This window comes from Mesoplodon bidens (genome assembly GCF_964165515.1).
Source record: "Mesoplodon bidens genome assembly, chromosome: 1".
Lineage (NCBI taxonomy): Eukaryota > Metazoa > Chordata > Mammalia > Artiodactyla > Ziphiidae > Mesoplodon > Mesoplodon bidens.
Window position 1 is genome coordinate 228,000,483 of NC_138176.1, and position 17,067 is coordinate 228,017,549.

Genomic DNA, 17,067 nt, shown 5'->3' on the forward strand with positions numbered 1-17,067 from the left:
TATTAATACACTTTGATGGGATAATTCCACTTACAGGAATCCATGCTGAGAATACCGAGGTGTGGACAAAGGTGTGTGTTTAACAATTTCACTGAAGTTTAATTTATAATAATTGGAAATTTAGAAACAATCTAAATGTGAACTCTTGGAAAACTGGCTGCATAAATGACGTATCAATTAATGGAATATTCTTCAGCTGTTTAAAAATGTGTTTTCAAATAATTTTACTGATATAAATTTGCATATTATAAATATGTTTTAAAAAAGCATTTTCCAAAATTATGTATGTAATAAAAATATGCATGAGGAAAAATATAGAGATAATAAATTGTAATGATATTTATTCATATTGCAAATATTTATTAAGCATATTGTATGTCTGGCAATGTATTCGTCTGTAGGTAGTGGGTCTATAGATTATCTATTTTATTCTTTATACTTTGCTGGGTTTTCCAAATTTTCTAGAGCATTTAATTGCTTTTTGTCCAAAATATGCATTTTAATAAAACCTTTCTTTTTTTTTTTTTTTTTTTCTTTTTGCGGTATGTGGGCCTCTCACTGCTGTGGCCTCTCCCGTTGCGGAGCACAGGCTCCGGACGCGCAGGCCCAGCGGCCATGGCTCACGGGCCCAGCCGCTCCGCGGCATGTGGGATCCTCCCAGACCGGGGCACGAACCCGCGTCCCCTGCATCGGCAGGCGGACTCTCAACCACTGCGCCACCAGGGAGGCCCCAATAAAACCTTTCTTAATAAAACCTTTCTATCTTTTAGGGCCCAAGTCCACCCTTCCATAAAGTATTTTGTGGTTACACTAATAGGAAATAACCTCTAGCTTTTCTATGACTCTTTCATACTGATCTTAATATATATGGTCTTGAATTGGAGCCACTCTATGTATGATGTTCATCCCAACTGGTTTGGGAGCTACTGGAGAACAGGGATTATGATTTAGAGGTCCTGAGTACCTAAGCAAAAGCCTAGCTCTCCTTCCCCACCTTCCATAAAGCCTTTCCTGCTACTTGAAAAAGTGGGTGATTTTTTCTTCCCTTGAATCCTCAAAACAGCTTTTATGCCTCTTTTATTGGAGGTCCATTCTGCTTTGGATGATAGTTAATGGTGCTTGTCTTGACCCCCTATTCGTCACCCAACTCCTGATTATAGGAAATGAATCTTGTTCCTCTCTGTGCCCAGAGTGGTGCCTTGTATAAGGTGTGTGTTTAATAGACAGTTGGACCTATGACTGAATGTGTATTGTGTTAGAGAGTGTTCTAATTTCATTCTTTTACATGTAGCTGTCCAGTTTTCCAAGCACCCACTTAATGAAGAGACTGTCTTTTCTCCATTGTATATTCTTGCCCTCTTTGTCATAGATTAATTGACCACAGGTGCGTGGATTTATTTCTGGGCTTTCTATCCTGCTCCATTGATCTATAAGTCTGTTTTTGTGTCAATACCATACTGTTTTGATTACTGTAGCTTGATAGTATAGTCTGAAGTCAGGAAGCCTTATTCCTCTAGCTCTGATTTTCTTTTGCAAGATTGCTTTGGCTATTTGGGGTCTTTTGTGTCTCCATACAAATTTTGAAATTTTTTGTTTTAGTTCTGTGAAAAATGCCATTGGTAATTTGATAAGAATTGCATTGAATCTGTAGATTGCCTTGGGTAGTAGAGTCATTTTGACGATATTGATTCTTCCAACCCAAGAACGTGCTGCATCTTTCCATCTCTTGTGTCACCTTCAGTTTCTTTCATCAGCATCCTAAATTTTCACGGTACAGATTTTTGGCCTCCTTAGGTAGGTTTATTCCTAGCTGTTTTATTCTTTTTGATGTGATGGTAAAGGGATGGTTTCCTTAATTTCTCTTTCTGATCTGTCATTGTTGGTGTATAGAAGTGTGACAGATTTCTGTGTATGGACCTATGACTGAATGAACATGGGCTCTTTCCAGCTATTTCCAACAGGTGCCCTGCAGTTAGCACCTGCTCAGAAGAGTTGAAGACTGCTGTACAGGCCCAGGAGCAGAAGGTGAGATCAGAGATGCCTACAAAGACTGAGTATCCCCAAAGCACTGAGCAATGGTAGTCATGAAGCCCAACCCCCCAGAAGAATCTGCCAGGAAATAACTTCACCTTAGACCTGTGATGCCCCCAATACTACTCTTTAGCTCCTCTCTGGGTCCTGAGAACTTCATCTGTAAAGCTTTGCCTTCTTTCACCATTTCACAAACTCATAGAGATGAATTCCCCAAAGAATTCCACTCCTCCAGTCATAAATTGAACATCATAGATTTGCCCTGCTGCCCATTTCAGGCCCTAATCCCCCAAAGGTGGTCATTAAGAGAAAAGTTTAAAATCAAGGACTGCATAAATATAATTTTAGAATAAAAAAACACAAGGAAATAAGGCACAAGATTCGGTTCCATGGAACTTGCGTTTATTGTGCTCCAAATTTTTGCAAAGCCTTGTCCTGGGCACTGAAAATAATCCAAAGATTAACTAGGACATTGATCTCATTCATTAGATCTCCTGTGAATATACGGCACTGTAACAGGAAAGGGGGGAGTGGAGGGGAGGTGGGGGGTCGCTGCACAGGGCTGCAGGGGTCTGCAGTGGGACTGGATAGAGGTGGGAAATAAATGGAAGAGCTGTTGGAAGTTATGCTCATAATTGTGGACATTGATATTTTGGGTCTGTGCCCAGGAAATGTAAGATGTGGGTGTAAAAGAGTTCTGAGCACAATTTTCAATGTTTGTATGGGGGCTGGGTCCTCTGACACCACCAAGCAATTCTCTGCAACACCAGCAGGGTGTCCTACAATTCAGCTCAACACTGACACTGCTACCTAGAGAGAGCATCAGACTCCACAGGTTAAAGGTTTGGTCGCACAAGACTACACCCCCACACACATTTCCACCCCCTTCCACCCCCTTCCGAGGCCAGTCACAAGTCCAGGTTGTCACCTATGCTCCTGATCCACCGGCTACAGACAAGAGGTTTCAACGACCCCTTCCTTGGGCTCGATTAATTGGCTAGAGCAGCTCACAGAACTCAGAGAAACATTCTTCTTGCTAGATCACCAGTTTATTACGAAAGGATATAACTCAGGAACAGACAGATGGAAGAGATGCACAGGGCAAGGTGTGGGGAAAGGGTGAGGAGTTTCTATGCTCTCTCCAGGTGCACCACTCTCCCCAGATCTCCATGTGTTCCCCAACCTGGCTCTCAGAACTGTGTCCTTTCGAGTTCTTATGGAGGCTTTATTACATAGGCATAACTGATTAAATCATTAGCCATTGGCGATTGATTCAACCTCCAGTCCCTCCCCCTCCCCAGAGGTCAGGGTGTGGACTGAACATTCCAACCTGCAAATGACAATGTTGGTTCTCCTGGCAACCAGCCCCCATCCTTAGGTGTATAAAAAGACATTTAACGTAAAAAAAAAAACATTCTTATGGGTCTCATCACTTAGGAAATTCCAAAAATTTTAGGAGCTCTGTGCCAGAAATGGAACGAAGACCAAATATATATTTATTATAAATCACAATATCATGGGGTGGGATTCAGATAGAATAGGGAAGTCTTTAGGAAAAAAACCAGAAACCAAAATTCTAAGGCAGTATTGGATAGAATGTGTGATATGAGACAGGTTGTCACAGAAAAAAAAAAAGATAGAAAGGGCTTCCCTGGTGGCACAGTGGTTGAGAGTCCGCCTGCCGATGCAGGGGACACGGGTTCATGCCCCGGTCCGGGAAGATCCCACATGCCGCGGAGTGGCTGGGCCCGTGAGCCATGGCCGCTGAGCCTGCGCGTCCGGAGCCTGTGCTCCACAACGGGAGAGGCCACAGTAATGAGAGGCCCGCGTACTGCAAAAAAGAAAAAAAAAAGATAATAAAAGATGGTATTTAACAGAGCCCAGCGCATCTGTCAATGTTCTTAGCTACTGTCAACACTAGTTAGTTTGAGCATAAAAGGAATTTGTTAAAGAATATTAAAACACCATCAAGAAAGTGAAAGACAACTTACAGAATTTAAGAAAATTTTCTCAAGTCTTATTTCAATAAGGGACTTGTTTCCAGAATATAAAAATTAAAAAATAAATTTAAAAAAGCAATTAAAGGGACTTCCCTGGTGGCGCAGTGGTTAAGAATCCGCCTGCCAATGCCGGGGACATGGGTTTGAGCCCTGGTCTGTGAAGATCCCACATGCCGCGGAGCAACTAAGCCCATGCACCACAACTACTGAGCCTGCACTCTAGAGCCCGCGTGCCACAACTACCGAAGCCCGCACGCCTAGAGCCCGTGCTCTGCAACAAGAGAAGCCACCGCAATGAGAAGCCCGTGCACCGCAACAGAGAGTAGCCCCCCGCTTGCCGCAACTAGAGAAAGCCCACGTGCAGCAATGAAGACCCAATGCAGCCAAAAATAAATAAATAAATAACAAGACAAAAATGGGCAAAGAATGATGATTGCACAACAATGTGAATGAATGTGCTTAATGTCACTGAACTGCACACTTCGAAATGGCTAAAGTGGTAAATTTTATATATTTTTAACCACAAATAAAAGAATTTTTTAATGGGTAAAGGATTTTAATAGACATTTTTTCAATGAAGATACACAAATGGTCAAAAAGCACATGAAAAGATATTCAACGTTATTAGCCTTAGGGAAATACCAGTAAAAACCACAATGAGATACTACTTTATACCCACTGGGAAATTGGAACCCTAATATAATATTGCTAGTGGTAATGTAAAATGATGTAACTGCTTTGGAAAACAGTCTGGCAGTTCCTCACATTTTTAAACATAGAACTACCACATGACCCAGTAATTCTCCTCCTAGATATATATCCAAGAGAAATGAAAATATATTTCAGACAAGAACTTGTACACAAATGTTCATAGCAGCATTATTCATACTAGCCAAAAAGTGAAAACAATCCACTGATGAACAGGTAAACAAAATGTAGTACATCCAGACAATGAAATACTATTTGGCAATACAAGGGATGCTGTACTGCTATGTGCTACAACATGGATCAATCTTAAAAAAATTTTGCTCAGTGAAAGAAGCCAGACACAAAAGGCCACATGGTATATGATTCCATTTATATGAAATGTCCAGAATAGGCAAATTCACAGAGACACAAAGTAGATTAGTGGTTGCCAGGGGCTGGGAGGAGGGGGAAATGGGGAGTGACAAGCTAGTGTGTGTGAAGTTTCTCTTCAGGGTGATGAGAATGTTCTGGAATTAGATAGTGGTGATGGTTACACTACCTTGTGAACATACTAAAAGCCACTGGAGTGTACACTTTGGTTTTTTTTTGAAGATTCTTTTTTTTTATTGAAGTATGATTTATAATGTGTTAATTTCAGGTTTACAACAAAGAGATTCAGTTATACATATATATATCTCTTTTTTAAAGATTCGTTTCTCTTATAGGTTATTATAAGATATTGAGTATAGTTGCCTTTGCTATACAGTAGGTCCTTGTTGGTTATCTATTTTATATATATGGGGTTGTCCACTTTAAATGGATGAATTTTATACTATGTGAATTATATCTCAATAAAAGCAGTTGTGGGCTTGGGGTTTTTTTTGTTTTGTTTTGTTTTTTGGTTTTTTAAAAAGACTATTACATGACTCAGAGAATCTTCAAGAAATATAGAAACTTGCATTTCTTGAAGGCTTGGAGGCTACCCCACTGAGAACAATGCCTGAATGGTATCACAGGATGGTTCCAGGATGAGCCCCAGTACCGCTCCTCCGGGCACAGGCACCTAGGACCTTCGCCCCTGCTGCTTCTGGGCCTCCATACCCTTCCACCAGACTCCATCACCTCACAGAAAGCAGCTTCCTTAGAGTCTGATTTCCCATATTGCTTTCATCCAGACCGAAGCCTAGCATCTATCCGCCTGACTGCCAGAGCCTAGGCCGCAGTTTCGAGCCCTAACTGCAAAGGAGGCTGAGAAAGCAGGCTGGTTGTAGGAGACGTGTCAAACAAATGTCCACCGGCACCCCCCCCCCCACTTCCCTCAGGGAGTTTGCCGGACAATGACTTTATTTTATTAATTTTTATTTTTTTTGGCCATGCCGAGAGGCATGCAGGATCTTAGTTCCCCGACCAGGGATCGAACCCACGCCCCCTGTGTTGGAAGTGCGGAGTCTTAACCACTGGACCGCCAGGGAAGTCCCTGGACAGCGATTTTAAAGTGAGAAAGTATTGGAGCTAAACAACCCCTTTGAAGTTCATGTGTTCTGACAGTTCCCCAATGACTACCGCACTGCCAAAGGCAACGGCGATTTCTAGCTCCGTTTTGCCTGACTTTGTAAGCATCTGGCAATGTTAATCATTCCTCTCTTAAACATTTCTCTTCATGGTTTGTGGGTCACCCCTCTTGTACCTTTCTAATCATTTTTCTCTCACTTTCCACCCAGAGCTGCTCTCTTTGTCCACTTAAAACTGGTGTTTCTCCACATCTCCAAACTCAGTCCTGCTCTTTTTTTAGTCTTTATTGAATTTGTTACAATATTGCTTCTGTTTTATGTTTTGGTTTTTTGGCCAGGAGGCATGTGGGATCTTAGCTCCCCGATCAGGGATCAAACCTGCACCCCCTGCATCGGAAAGTGAAGCCTTAACCCCTGGACCCCTGGGGAAGTCCCTTCAATCCTGCTGTGAATTCACACTGCGAATGTTAGGGGTTAAACTGTGTCCCCCTAAAATCCGTATGTTGAAATCGTAACAGCCAGTACCTCAGAATGTGACTTTATATGCAAATAGGGTAATTTCCAAACAGGAAATAGAGATAAGGGCAGATGTAATTAGTTAAAATGAGATCATACTGGAGTGGGGTGGCCTCTAATCCGGTTATCACTGGTGTTCTTATAGAAAGGGGACATTTGGACCCAGACGCTCACACAGGGAGAAAGCCATGTGATTGAAGTAGTGCTGCCACGAGCCAAGAAACTACTAGAAGCCAGGAGAGAGTCCTGGCACAGATCCTTCCCTGGCGCCCTTGGGGGAGCATGGCCCCACTGACACACTGATCTTGGATATCTAGCCTCTAGAACTGTGAGACAATAAATTTCTGTTGTTGGAGCCACCCAGTTGGTGGTACTTTGTTATGGCAGTCCTAGCAAATGTGAATATCCTTTACCCCCGTATTGATCTTCTTCTATTATAGGGGGGCAACTGCTTTATTTGTGTTTTTAGCCCGTAACACCCCCAAATACCTTATAGATCCATGCGGCAGTGTTGTCTGCTAGGACATTTGCATTTGGATAGCCCACAGAAACTAGAACCTCTTAAAGCACACTCGCCATTTCTCAGATGCCACTTGTTCCCCCTTCGTCATTTGTCTCTTGCTGTATCTACCCCATTGCCCACTGTCAGAAACCTGAGTGACAGCCTACAACTCTGCTCACCCCTTGTGCTCACCCCTTGTGACGGGTCATCAAATACTAAAGGTCACACCTCTAGCCCATCTTTGGAGTCTTTTCTGTGCACCCCAGACCCACCCCCACTCCCTTCCAGATGCCTTCCACAGCGATCTTTCTGAAACACAAATCTAATCAACACAAATCTAAGCAACTTATCTGCTTTAAAATTCTTCGGAGGGGCCTCATAGCTTCCAAACAAAGGTCTCATCCTGGAGTTTAGCTGATAAGATCTTTATGGTCTGACTGCTTGCCACCCTGGATAACCCCATCTCTCACCTTTGCACCTCTCGCCTGCTTTCTGCTGACATACAGACGTTCAGATCTCCTCCTACCTGTCTTCATTCTACCTGATGCTTGCTCAGTCTTCTAAACTCAAACGCAGCCTCTCTGGGAAGCCTTCCTTGATTTCCAGCATGATTCAAAACCTGCTTCTGGGTGCCAGTAACCCTCTGAGCGTAGACTATTAACAGCAGTTTCACAATGCACTGCATTGTTGGTTTCCACCCCCTTTCTCTCCCCCCGCCCCCCGCCCCGCTACTAGTAAGGCACTTGAGAGTAGAGACCTAAGGCTTTTTCCAACTTTCTTTTCTCAGCCTAGTGCCTGGGACACGCAAACGTTTCCAGGCGGAAGGAAGGGGAGGGGAGGGCGCGGGGAGACTCCCTACGCTGACCTGTTTTACAGAGGAAAATATAAGACCTTGAGACGCAGTCATTTCTCCTCATTTTCGGGGCCAATTGGGTCCTCGTTGACTCATGGTCAGAATTCACTGAAAGTAAACGCAGAGATTGTTTTCCTCTCTCACTTTCAGGAGTTGTGATTGCTCTGAGTAATGAGCCATTCTGTCCTGGAGACTGGCCCTTTGCAGCCACGGCAAACTGAAGTCATTCCCCCGAAGGGTCAGACTTTGCAGCGTGTTTACAGGGCTGGGGAGAGGACGCGTGTTCAGGAGTAGCCCTGAGAACCGCGCCCACCTTTCTTCTGCCCGGGGACTGCGATTGGTCCTCCCCCGCGGCGGGCCGCGGGAGTCCGCAGTCAGCGCGCGCGAAAAGCAGTCGGGAACCGGGCGCCGCGTTGCGTGTGCTCTGCCTGCTGCGTGTGCGGAGATTAGCGGCCGCGCCGGGGGCCGGAAACGCGGCGGGCGCCGGGCAGTGCGTAATCCAGGATTTGCCGCGGTCGCGCGGTTGATGGAAAACAGATGGCTCAGCCCTGGGCCTGAGCACAGGATGGAAGTGACCGATCCGAGCGCATCTTGGAAGCGAGGACACCGAGTTGAGGCTCTTCGGGATCCAGCCGGGAGGCGGCTCTCCCTCGGCTCGTGGGTTTCCGCGGCTTCAGCATAGAGCCCTAGAGCGCCGGGCGGTGCAGCGGCTTCACCCGCCGCGGGCTGTGCGCGCCTCTTCTGTCGCCGAGCGGGTCGCCGTCGCTCAGTAAGTTGGTTGTTGCTGGGCCGCGGTCCGGGCTGTGCGTACGCGGCTGCGCCGGTGGGCCCGACCCGGCCCCCTGGAGCCTCCCCTCTGGGCAAGGTTTGCGTGGACCGAGGTGTGCGGAGCCGGCGGAGGCTCCGCTTCCGGGTCCTAGTCGGTGGGGCGGGGGTGTGCATGGCGGGGGAGCCAGGGACCGGCCGCCAGCCGCGCGCCTGCCTCGCTCTCCTGGGGCGGGGACTCTCCGCCAGTCCCGAAAGGTGTGCGCCGAGCTTCGGAAGAAACGCTTTTCTCGTCATTTTGCAACTGAGGGGAAAAGAAAAGAAAAGATATTCTGCAACCTTAAAGCAGTAGATGTAATAATTGTTGAAAAGATGGGTTTCCTTCTCTCTGTCTCTTTACATTTCGGTCGTTTCTCTACAACCAACTACTGAAACCGATTTCCTTCCTAATTAGCCTCTACTCAGATCCTCTGCCCAAGTTCTTGAGGAGAGAGATGTTGATTTTTGAGGGTTTTCAGGGCTTTTTGGATTGATACATTATGAAAAGACATGCCCCATGTTGAAAACTGCATGCTGCTTACAAATTAGGTAAGAGGCTGGGAGTGGAGAGGAACGTTCGTCGCGTGAAGTGCCTGTCAGGTCCCAAGCTTTCTATGAACTCTAAATTGGTTCCCACCTCTAATCCAACCCCACAGGCAACTGGGTCTTCACCCCTCCCCTCCCCCCAGAATTCAGGAACCTTAATTTATGAACAGAGACACCTTTAGATTCAACCGCTTTTGAAATGGTTGATTTTAAAGCACCTGGAATTCCAGACATCCAAAGAGTGGCTGAGCCCCTAGGGTGGTAGGGTATGCTCACCAATGCCTTTTTTCCCCCACGAGACAGTTTTTAGCCTATTTTCTTCTAAAAATGGAGAGTAACTTTTCCATCAGTCATTTTAGAATACAGTTATGGACTTGTTGCGCGGCTCCTTGTATTTCCGAGTCCTTTACGGGGGGTGGAAGAGGTAATGTGCTTGTTTCACTACCACCCTGCTCTCTTGACCTCCAGTCTCAGTTTGCCACGTGATTTCAACCCTGCAGACCTAGTACCTGCCTATGGCGGAAAGAAACAAAAGAGCAGGAATGACTCAGAATCCTTGGGATACCACAACCTTGACCAAAGTTGCCAGGGATTTGATTGAATTCTTTACGACTCACATTACTTTGTTACTTCCTCTTCAAACCTAAGTATATCTAGCAATTAAGGATCAATTATAAAAAAACAAGCAAAAACTCTACCTCCCTCCACCCTTAGGATAAACACAGATTTGGTTGCGTCGGGCATGGCCACCTACACTAATGAAATGTCTTCATGGTGAGATAATTCATCTTCTGGACTGGGTACAAGAGGATAGCACCAGATCACCCCCATATTTGCACATTCTTTTCCCTGGACCCTCCCTTTTTTCCCCTACCATTTTCTATACTGTCTTATTTAGGTACATACCATGCCATTCTTTTGGATCATGGAATCTAGGATATAATTACCTTTTAGAGTCAACTTTGTTTAGATGACAGTGTCCCCTTATCAGTATTCTCAGAACATTCTTCCAAATCCTCCCTTTGTTTCCCTGGAAAATTCTTTGTCTATTAAATCCTCCATTGGAAATTCCGTTGTATCTTTCAAAAGCAAATATGGCACCTACATCTTGAATTCTTTCTCTTGCATCATCATTTTAATGTTGACTTGCATGGTTTCCTGATTGTCTGGTCAGCTTATTTCTGCTTCATATGGAAACACAAATGGAAAGAACTTCGCGGGCTTCCCTGGTGGTGCAGTGGTTAAGAATCCGCCTGCCAATGCAGGGGACACGGGTTCCAGCCCTGGGCTGGGAAGATCCCACATGCCACGGAGCAGCTAAGCCCGTCCGCCACAACTACTGAAGCCCACGTGCTTAGAGCCCATGCTCCGCAACAAGAGAAGCCACCACAATGAGAAGCCTGCGCACCGCAAAGAAGAGTAGCCCACGCTCCCCGCAACTAGAGAAAGCCCGCGCGCAGCAACGAAGACACAGTGCAGCCAAAATAAATAAATTAATTAATTAATTAAAAAAGAGGAAAAAAAAGAAAGAACTTTGCATATAAGACACTGAGTATAAGTGGGTTAAGGAGTCTCCCTGAGAATTAAGAGCACACACTCTGACCTTTTCTTTGGTCTGTCCTAGGGTTGAATTCTGCCACTGGAGTTTCTGTCCACTGCTTCCTCTAGAAAGAGGCTGGGTATTTATCTTGGGGCTCATGCATGATCTGTTTATTTGGCCTTTTCTGAGCAGCAGTAACTCACCACCTCTCCAGCCACTGCTTGGTGAGAATTTGGCCTGCTCAACAGAGAAAACCCAATCTGGTAATACAGCAATGCTGAACAAACCTTTCAAAGTGCCATACTGAAATTCTAAAATCTGGGAAGATAACATGTTCTTCTTCTCTCATTACTCCACTAAAAATGACACTGCTTGGTTTACACCAAAATCCATCTTGGATTATAAATCGCCAAAAGACAATCTTAGCTTGATTTATACAGGCTCTAAAGGTTTATGCTGGCAGGTGCTGGCAGTACGCTTCTGCTGCTGCTGCTAATGATGCAGATAGGAAAGGTGACGGTTTTCCTTTGGGGTTTCATAAGAAAAATATAATACTTTCCCGAATATCTGTTTGAGAGGCTTCTCTGAGACTGTTATCTTAAAAACCTTGAGTCAAGGCTGAGGCACTGGCATACTCCGTCTCCAGCATTATTTCTTATGCTGTTAGATATCAGACCTTAAGACTGACCTGCCAGTTGGCAGGTCTGAAAAAGTCACTGCAAGTTATCTGAGAGTTTAGTTTATTTTCTCTGGAAGAGAATGGTAGGTCTTTGATATGGCTAGTATTTGTTCTTAGAAGAATTGGTAAATGCAGCCTTTGAGATAAGTAGCTAGAGGGGAAATGAAGAGGAATAAACCTAGTGAGACTAAGCCAACTGTTTACCAGCCACTCAGCTTTTATGTATTTTTTAAGAGTTTAGTGGAGGGCTTCCCTGGTGGTGCAGTGGTTAAGAATTCACCTGCCAGTGCAGGGGACACGGGTTCGAGCCCTGGTCTGGGAAGATCCCCTGTGTTGTGGAGCAACTAAGCCTGTGCGCCACAACTACTGAGCCTGCGCTCTAGAGCCCGAGAACCACAACTACTGAGCCCAGTGCTACAATTACTGAAGCCTGCGTGCCTAGAGCCCATGCTCTGCAACAAGAGAAGCCACCGCAATGAGAAGCACGCGCACCGCAACGAAGAGTAGCCCCTGCTTGCCGCAACTAGAGAAAGCCCGCGTGCAGCAACGAAGACACAGTGCAGCCAAAAATAAATAAAAGAAAGAAACTTATAGAAAAGAAAGAGTTTAGTGGAAATTCAACCTCAGAATTTGAGCTCTTGTTGGCAAATATTTTGCCTTAATGAATACTGATTCCTTCCTATGTAAAACTATTATTTTTGCATATCCTGCCTTTGAATCTCATCTTAATCCTTGAACAGAAATATCCTCTCCCTAGAATTTACAATACCTTCTTCTTTTTCATAACATAGTGGATGTCTAGATGAAATTTATTTAGGCAGAAGGGCTGGCCAGGAAGCTTAGGATGTGTCCCTGAGTCACAAAAACACTGTATAGGTCAGCATCTTTATTAATTTGTGACAGTTTAGAAGGTCCCAAATAGAAGTTGTGAAACTGGTTCTCTTCCAACCCGACTGCAGTAAAATGAATCAACATGCAGACTTCTGGAACCAGAGCAGTGTGTACAAATATGCTGGAGGCAATTGGAGTTCTGGGAGTTGATTAGCTTTCTAAATCACGGTCTCCTTATTAGAAATGTTTTTCAGGTTTCAGAATGTCTGCTGTTGGAGGGATGTCTTTTTTAGTTTAAATATTAATTGATTTAAACCAAAGTATGGAGAGAGGCATACAGTCTGGCTGACCTGCTTCTTTCCTATTAGGATCAGAGCTAGCATTTTAGGACTCTCATTGCTGACCTTCAGGGATGCCGATTGTGAGGACCAGGAAGCAAACAACATGGAAAGGCTCTCAGATTAAGACTCCTGAAAAGAGAGATCTGACTGAAGACCCAAAATGTGAAAGATTAGACCCAGTTTTGTTTTAGAGTGTCCTGTCCAATCAGGTAGAAGAAAGGAAAGCTGTGTTTCCAGCCCAGTCTTCCATCAAGACGATTTATTGAACAAATATTATGTTTCAGACCCCCTGCTTTATGATCTGAAAAGTACAGTAGTGTAAAAGGCAGAGCATAAACCTTGAAGGGATTTTCAAGCCTTGGTGGTACCTTTAGACATTAGCGAGCATCTTTCTCCCACCTGTTCTCTGATTTCCTCACCTAGGAAACCAGGTCTAGGGCTGTGGTAGGAGCCCCCTGTGTAGTTCAGCTCAGATTCCTGAGGGAATCATGATGGCCCCTTGACCTGAGAGTTGATTCCTTTGGCAGCGAAAGGTGTGTTCTTGGCTCTTCAACATGACCCAGACAAAGTGACACTTTCTACCTATCCCGAAGACTCCTATTCGGTACAAGGCTCTATTCCTATAATATTCCTTCCACAGCCACCAAGCAGTTTGACAGTGACCAGGCTAGCATCAGAATTACCCACAATGGGGGCATAGCTATCCTTGAGATTTGCCTTAATTAAGAGGGCGAGATCAGGTCTCTTTAATCATGAAAATAACCTCTCAGATTAAACAAAGACAGAACTGTCTCTTTTGCTGAACACATGCAATTTATTTAAATTAGTGTTGCACATTCGACAATGATGTCGAAGCTATATTATAAAACCACCTAAAAGAATGAATTTTCTGGGCCTTTGCATAGGGATAAAAAAGGCATTAGCCACATTGCAGGGGATTTGCATCTTGTTAGCTTGTCTGGATATCCTCACTGTTGGACACAATGGGAGGGTGCACAGCTGTCTTTGTAGCCGGGCAGGCTGCCTTAGTTATAATTCTGCTGGGAGTGAAGATAGTGGACTGGAGGCGCAGGATGGGGAAGGGAAAGCACAGGAACCTGCAGGACTCAAAAGAGGGGAAGCTTGGGGTCAGTTCTGACCCCTCCCCTTTTTGTGTAGTTCAAGGTTAACAGCACGCTTTGCTTTAGTTTTAATATTTTTTTAATTGAAGTATAGTTGATTTACAGTGTTGTGTTAATTTCTGTTGCATAGCAAAGTGATTCAGTTATACATATATATACATTCTTTTTTTAATATTCTTTTCCATTATGGTGCATCATAGGATATTGAATCTAGTTCCCTGTGCTATACAGTAGGACCTTGTTGTTTATCCATTCTGTATATAAAAGCTTACATCTGCTAACCTCACCCGCCCACTCCATCCCTCCCCCAAGCCCCTCCCCTTTGGCAACTACCAGTCTGTTCTCTATGTACAGATTCCGTTTCTGTTTCATGGATAGGTTCATTTGTGTCATATTTTAGATTCCACATATAAGTGATATCATATGGTATTTGTCTTTCTGACTTACTTCACTTAGTATGGTAACTAGTTGTATCTATGTTGCTGCACATGGCATTATTTCATTCTTTTTTATGGCTGTGCAGTATTCCATTGTATATATGTACCACATCTTCTTTATCCATTTATCTATTGATGGGCATTTAGGTTGTTTCCATGTCTTGGCTATTGTGAATAGTGCTGCCATGAACATGGGGGTGCATGTATCTTTTTTTAAAAATAAATTTATTTTATTTATTTTATTTTTGGCTGCGTTGGGTCCTCATTGCTGCACATGGGACTCCTCTAGTGTGGCGAGCGGCGCTACTCTTTGTTTCAGTGCACGGGCTTCTCGTTGCGGTGGCTTCTACTGTTGCTGAGCATGGGCTCTAGGTGCGTGGGCTTCAGTAGATGTGGCACGTGGGCTTCAGTAGTTGTGGCACATGGGCTTAGTTGCTCACGGCATGTGGGATCTTCCCAGACCAGGGTTGGAACCCGTGTCCCCTGCATTGGCAGGTGGATTCTTAACCACTGTGCCACCAGGGAAGCCCTGCATGTATCTTTTTGAATTATAGTTTTGTCTGGATATATGCCCAGGAGTGGGATTGCTGGATCATATGGTAATTCTATTTTTCGTTTTCTGTGGAACCACCACGTTGTTTTCCATAGTGGCTGCACCAACTTACATTCCCACCAACAGTAGTAGGAGGGTTCCTTTTCTCCACACCTTCTCCAGCATTTGTTATTTGTAGACTTTTTTGTTGTTGTTGTTGCGTTACGCGGGCCTCTCACTGTTGTGGCCTCTCCCGTTGCGGAGCACAGGCTCCAGACGCGCAGGCTCAGTGTCCATGGCTCACGGGCCCAGCTGCTCCGCGGCATGTGGGATCTTCCCAGACCGGGGCACGAACCCGTGTCCCCTGCATCGGCAGGCGGACCCTCAACCACTGCGCCACCAGGGAAGCCCTCTAGACTTTTTAAAATTTATTTTTTAATTAAAAAAAATTTTTTGGCCATGCCACACAGCTTATGGGATCTTAGTTCCCCGACCAGGGATCAAACCTGGCCCCTCGGCAGTGAAAGCGTGGAGTCTTAACCACTGGGCTGCCAGGAAATTCCCTGTAGACTTTTTAATGATGGCCATTCTGACCGGTGTGAGGTGGTACCTCATTGTAGTTTTGATTTGCATTTTTCTAATAATTAATGATATTGAGCATCTTTTCATGTGGCACAGTTTGCTTTAGTGGCAGCGCAGGCTGTATCTCAGTGCACAGTCATCTCCTCGGTATTGGTGAGTGAATCATCTCCTTGCAGATTTGGGGCAGCTGGCTCTCCAGTATTGTTCAGCATATGTCCAGGGCTCCCTCTGCTTGCCTCCTGCATTGGGTTTTTTTTTTTGTTTTTTTATTGGAGTATAGTTCATTTACAATATTTTGTCAGTTTCAGGTGTACAGCAAAGTGATTCAGTTATACATACATATATATCCATTCTTTTTCAGATTCTTTTCCCTTCTAGGTTATTACAGAATACTGAGTAGAGTTCCCTGTGCTATACAGTAGGTCCTTGTTGTTTATCTATATAGTAGTATCTATATAGTAGTATGTATATGTTAATCCCAAACTCCTAATTTATCCCTCCCCCCACTTTTTCCCTTTGGTAATCATAAGTTTGTTTTCTAAGTCTGAGTCTGTTTCTGCTTTGTAAATAAATTCATTTGTATCATTTTTTTTCAGATTCCACAAGTAAATGACATCATATGATACTTGGCTTTCTCTGTCTGACTTCACTTAGTATGATAATCTCTAGGTCCATCCATGTTGCTGCAAATGGCATTATTTCATTCTTTTTTATGGCTGAGTAATATTCCATTTTATATATGCACCACATCTTCTTTATCCATTCCTATGTTGATGGACATTTAGGTTGCTTCCATGTCTTGGCTATTGTGAATAGTGCTGAAATGAACATTGGGGTGCATGTATCTTTTCATGTTATAGTTTTATCTGGATATATGTCCAGGAGTGGGATTGCTGGATCATATGGTAGCTCTATTTTTAGTTTTTTACGGAACCTCCATACTATTCTCCATAGTAGTTGTACTAATTTACATTCCCACCAGCATTGTAGGAGGGTTCCCTTTTCTCCATACCCTCTCCAGCATTTATTGTTTGTAGACTTTTTTGATGACGGCCATTCTAACTGGTGTGAGGTGATACCTCATTGTAGTTTTGACGTGCATTTCACTAATAATTAGTGATGTTGAGCAGCTTTTCATGTGCTTTTTGGCCATCTGTACGTCTTCTTTGGAGAAATGTCTATTTAGATCTTCCTGCATTGGATTCTGCTTATGAAATGCAAAATAATTGCCCGATTAGTCAGGGAAGGAGATTGTAAAAGTGAACCTCTTATGAAACATGAGCACATATCCTGGATACCCTTCTTCTTTTAGTGTGACCAATCAGAAGTCACCCAAGGGAAGACGATAAAAAGGTACTCGAAAGGGCTGAATGTTTGCGTCTTGATAGCTGCAGAACAGAAATGGCAAAACTTAGGTGCCTTTCTCTTCTAAATCTTAGCCAATAGTGAGGACACTGATCAGAGCCAAAGTTAACAGATAGCTACAGAACGTGGTCTCCAGATACCTGGTACCATGGAAAAGAAGTCTTGTTTTACAAAGCTATTTCCGTTTTA

The 17,067-nt window shown here is 44.1% G+C and overlaps 1 protein-coding gene across 3 annotated transcripts in view; it reads left to right on the plus strand.

Annotated features, from left to right (window-relative positions):
- TRIM2 (tripartite motif containing 2) overlaps nt 1-17,067 on the plus strand; it is a 121,518-nt gene that overhangs the window by 9,557 nt on the left and 94,894 nt on the right. For 2 of the 3 annotated variants that reach the window (XM_081235054.1, XM_081235056.1), the window contains exon 1: nt 8,781-8,869. The exons of the other annotated variant lie outside the window; for it this stretch is intronic. The gene's annotated coding sequence lies outside the window, so the exon portion shown is untranslated. Of the gene's footprint in view, nt 1-8,780; nt 8,870-17,067 lie in introns of those variants that run through there. 3 annotated transcript variants of the gene reach the window in all.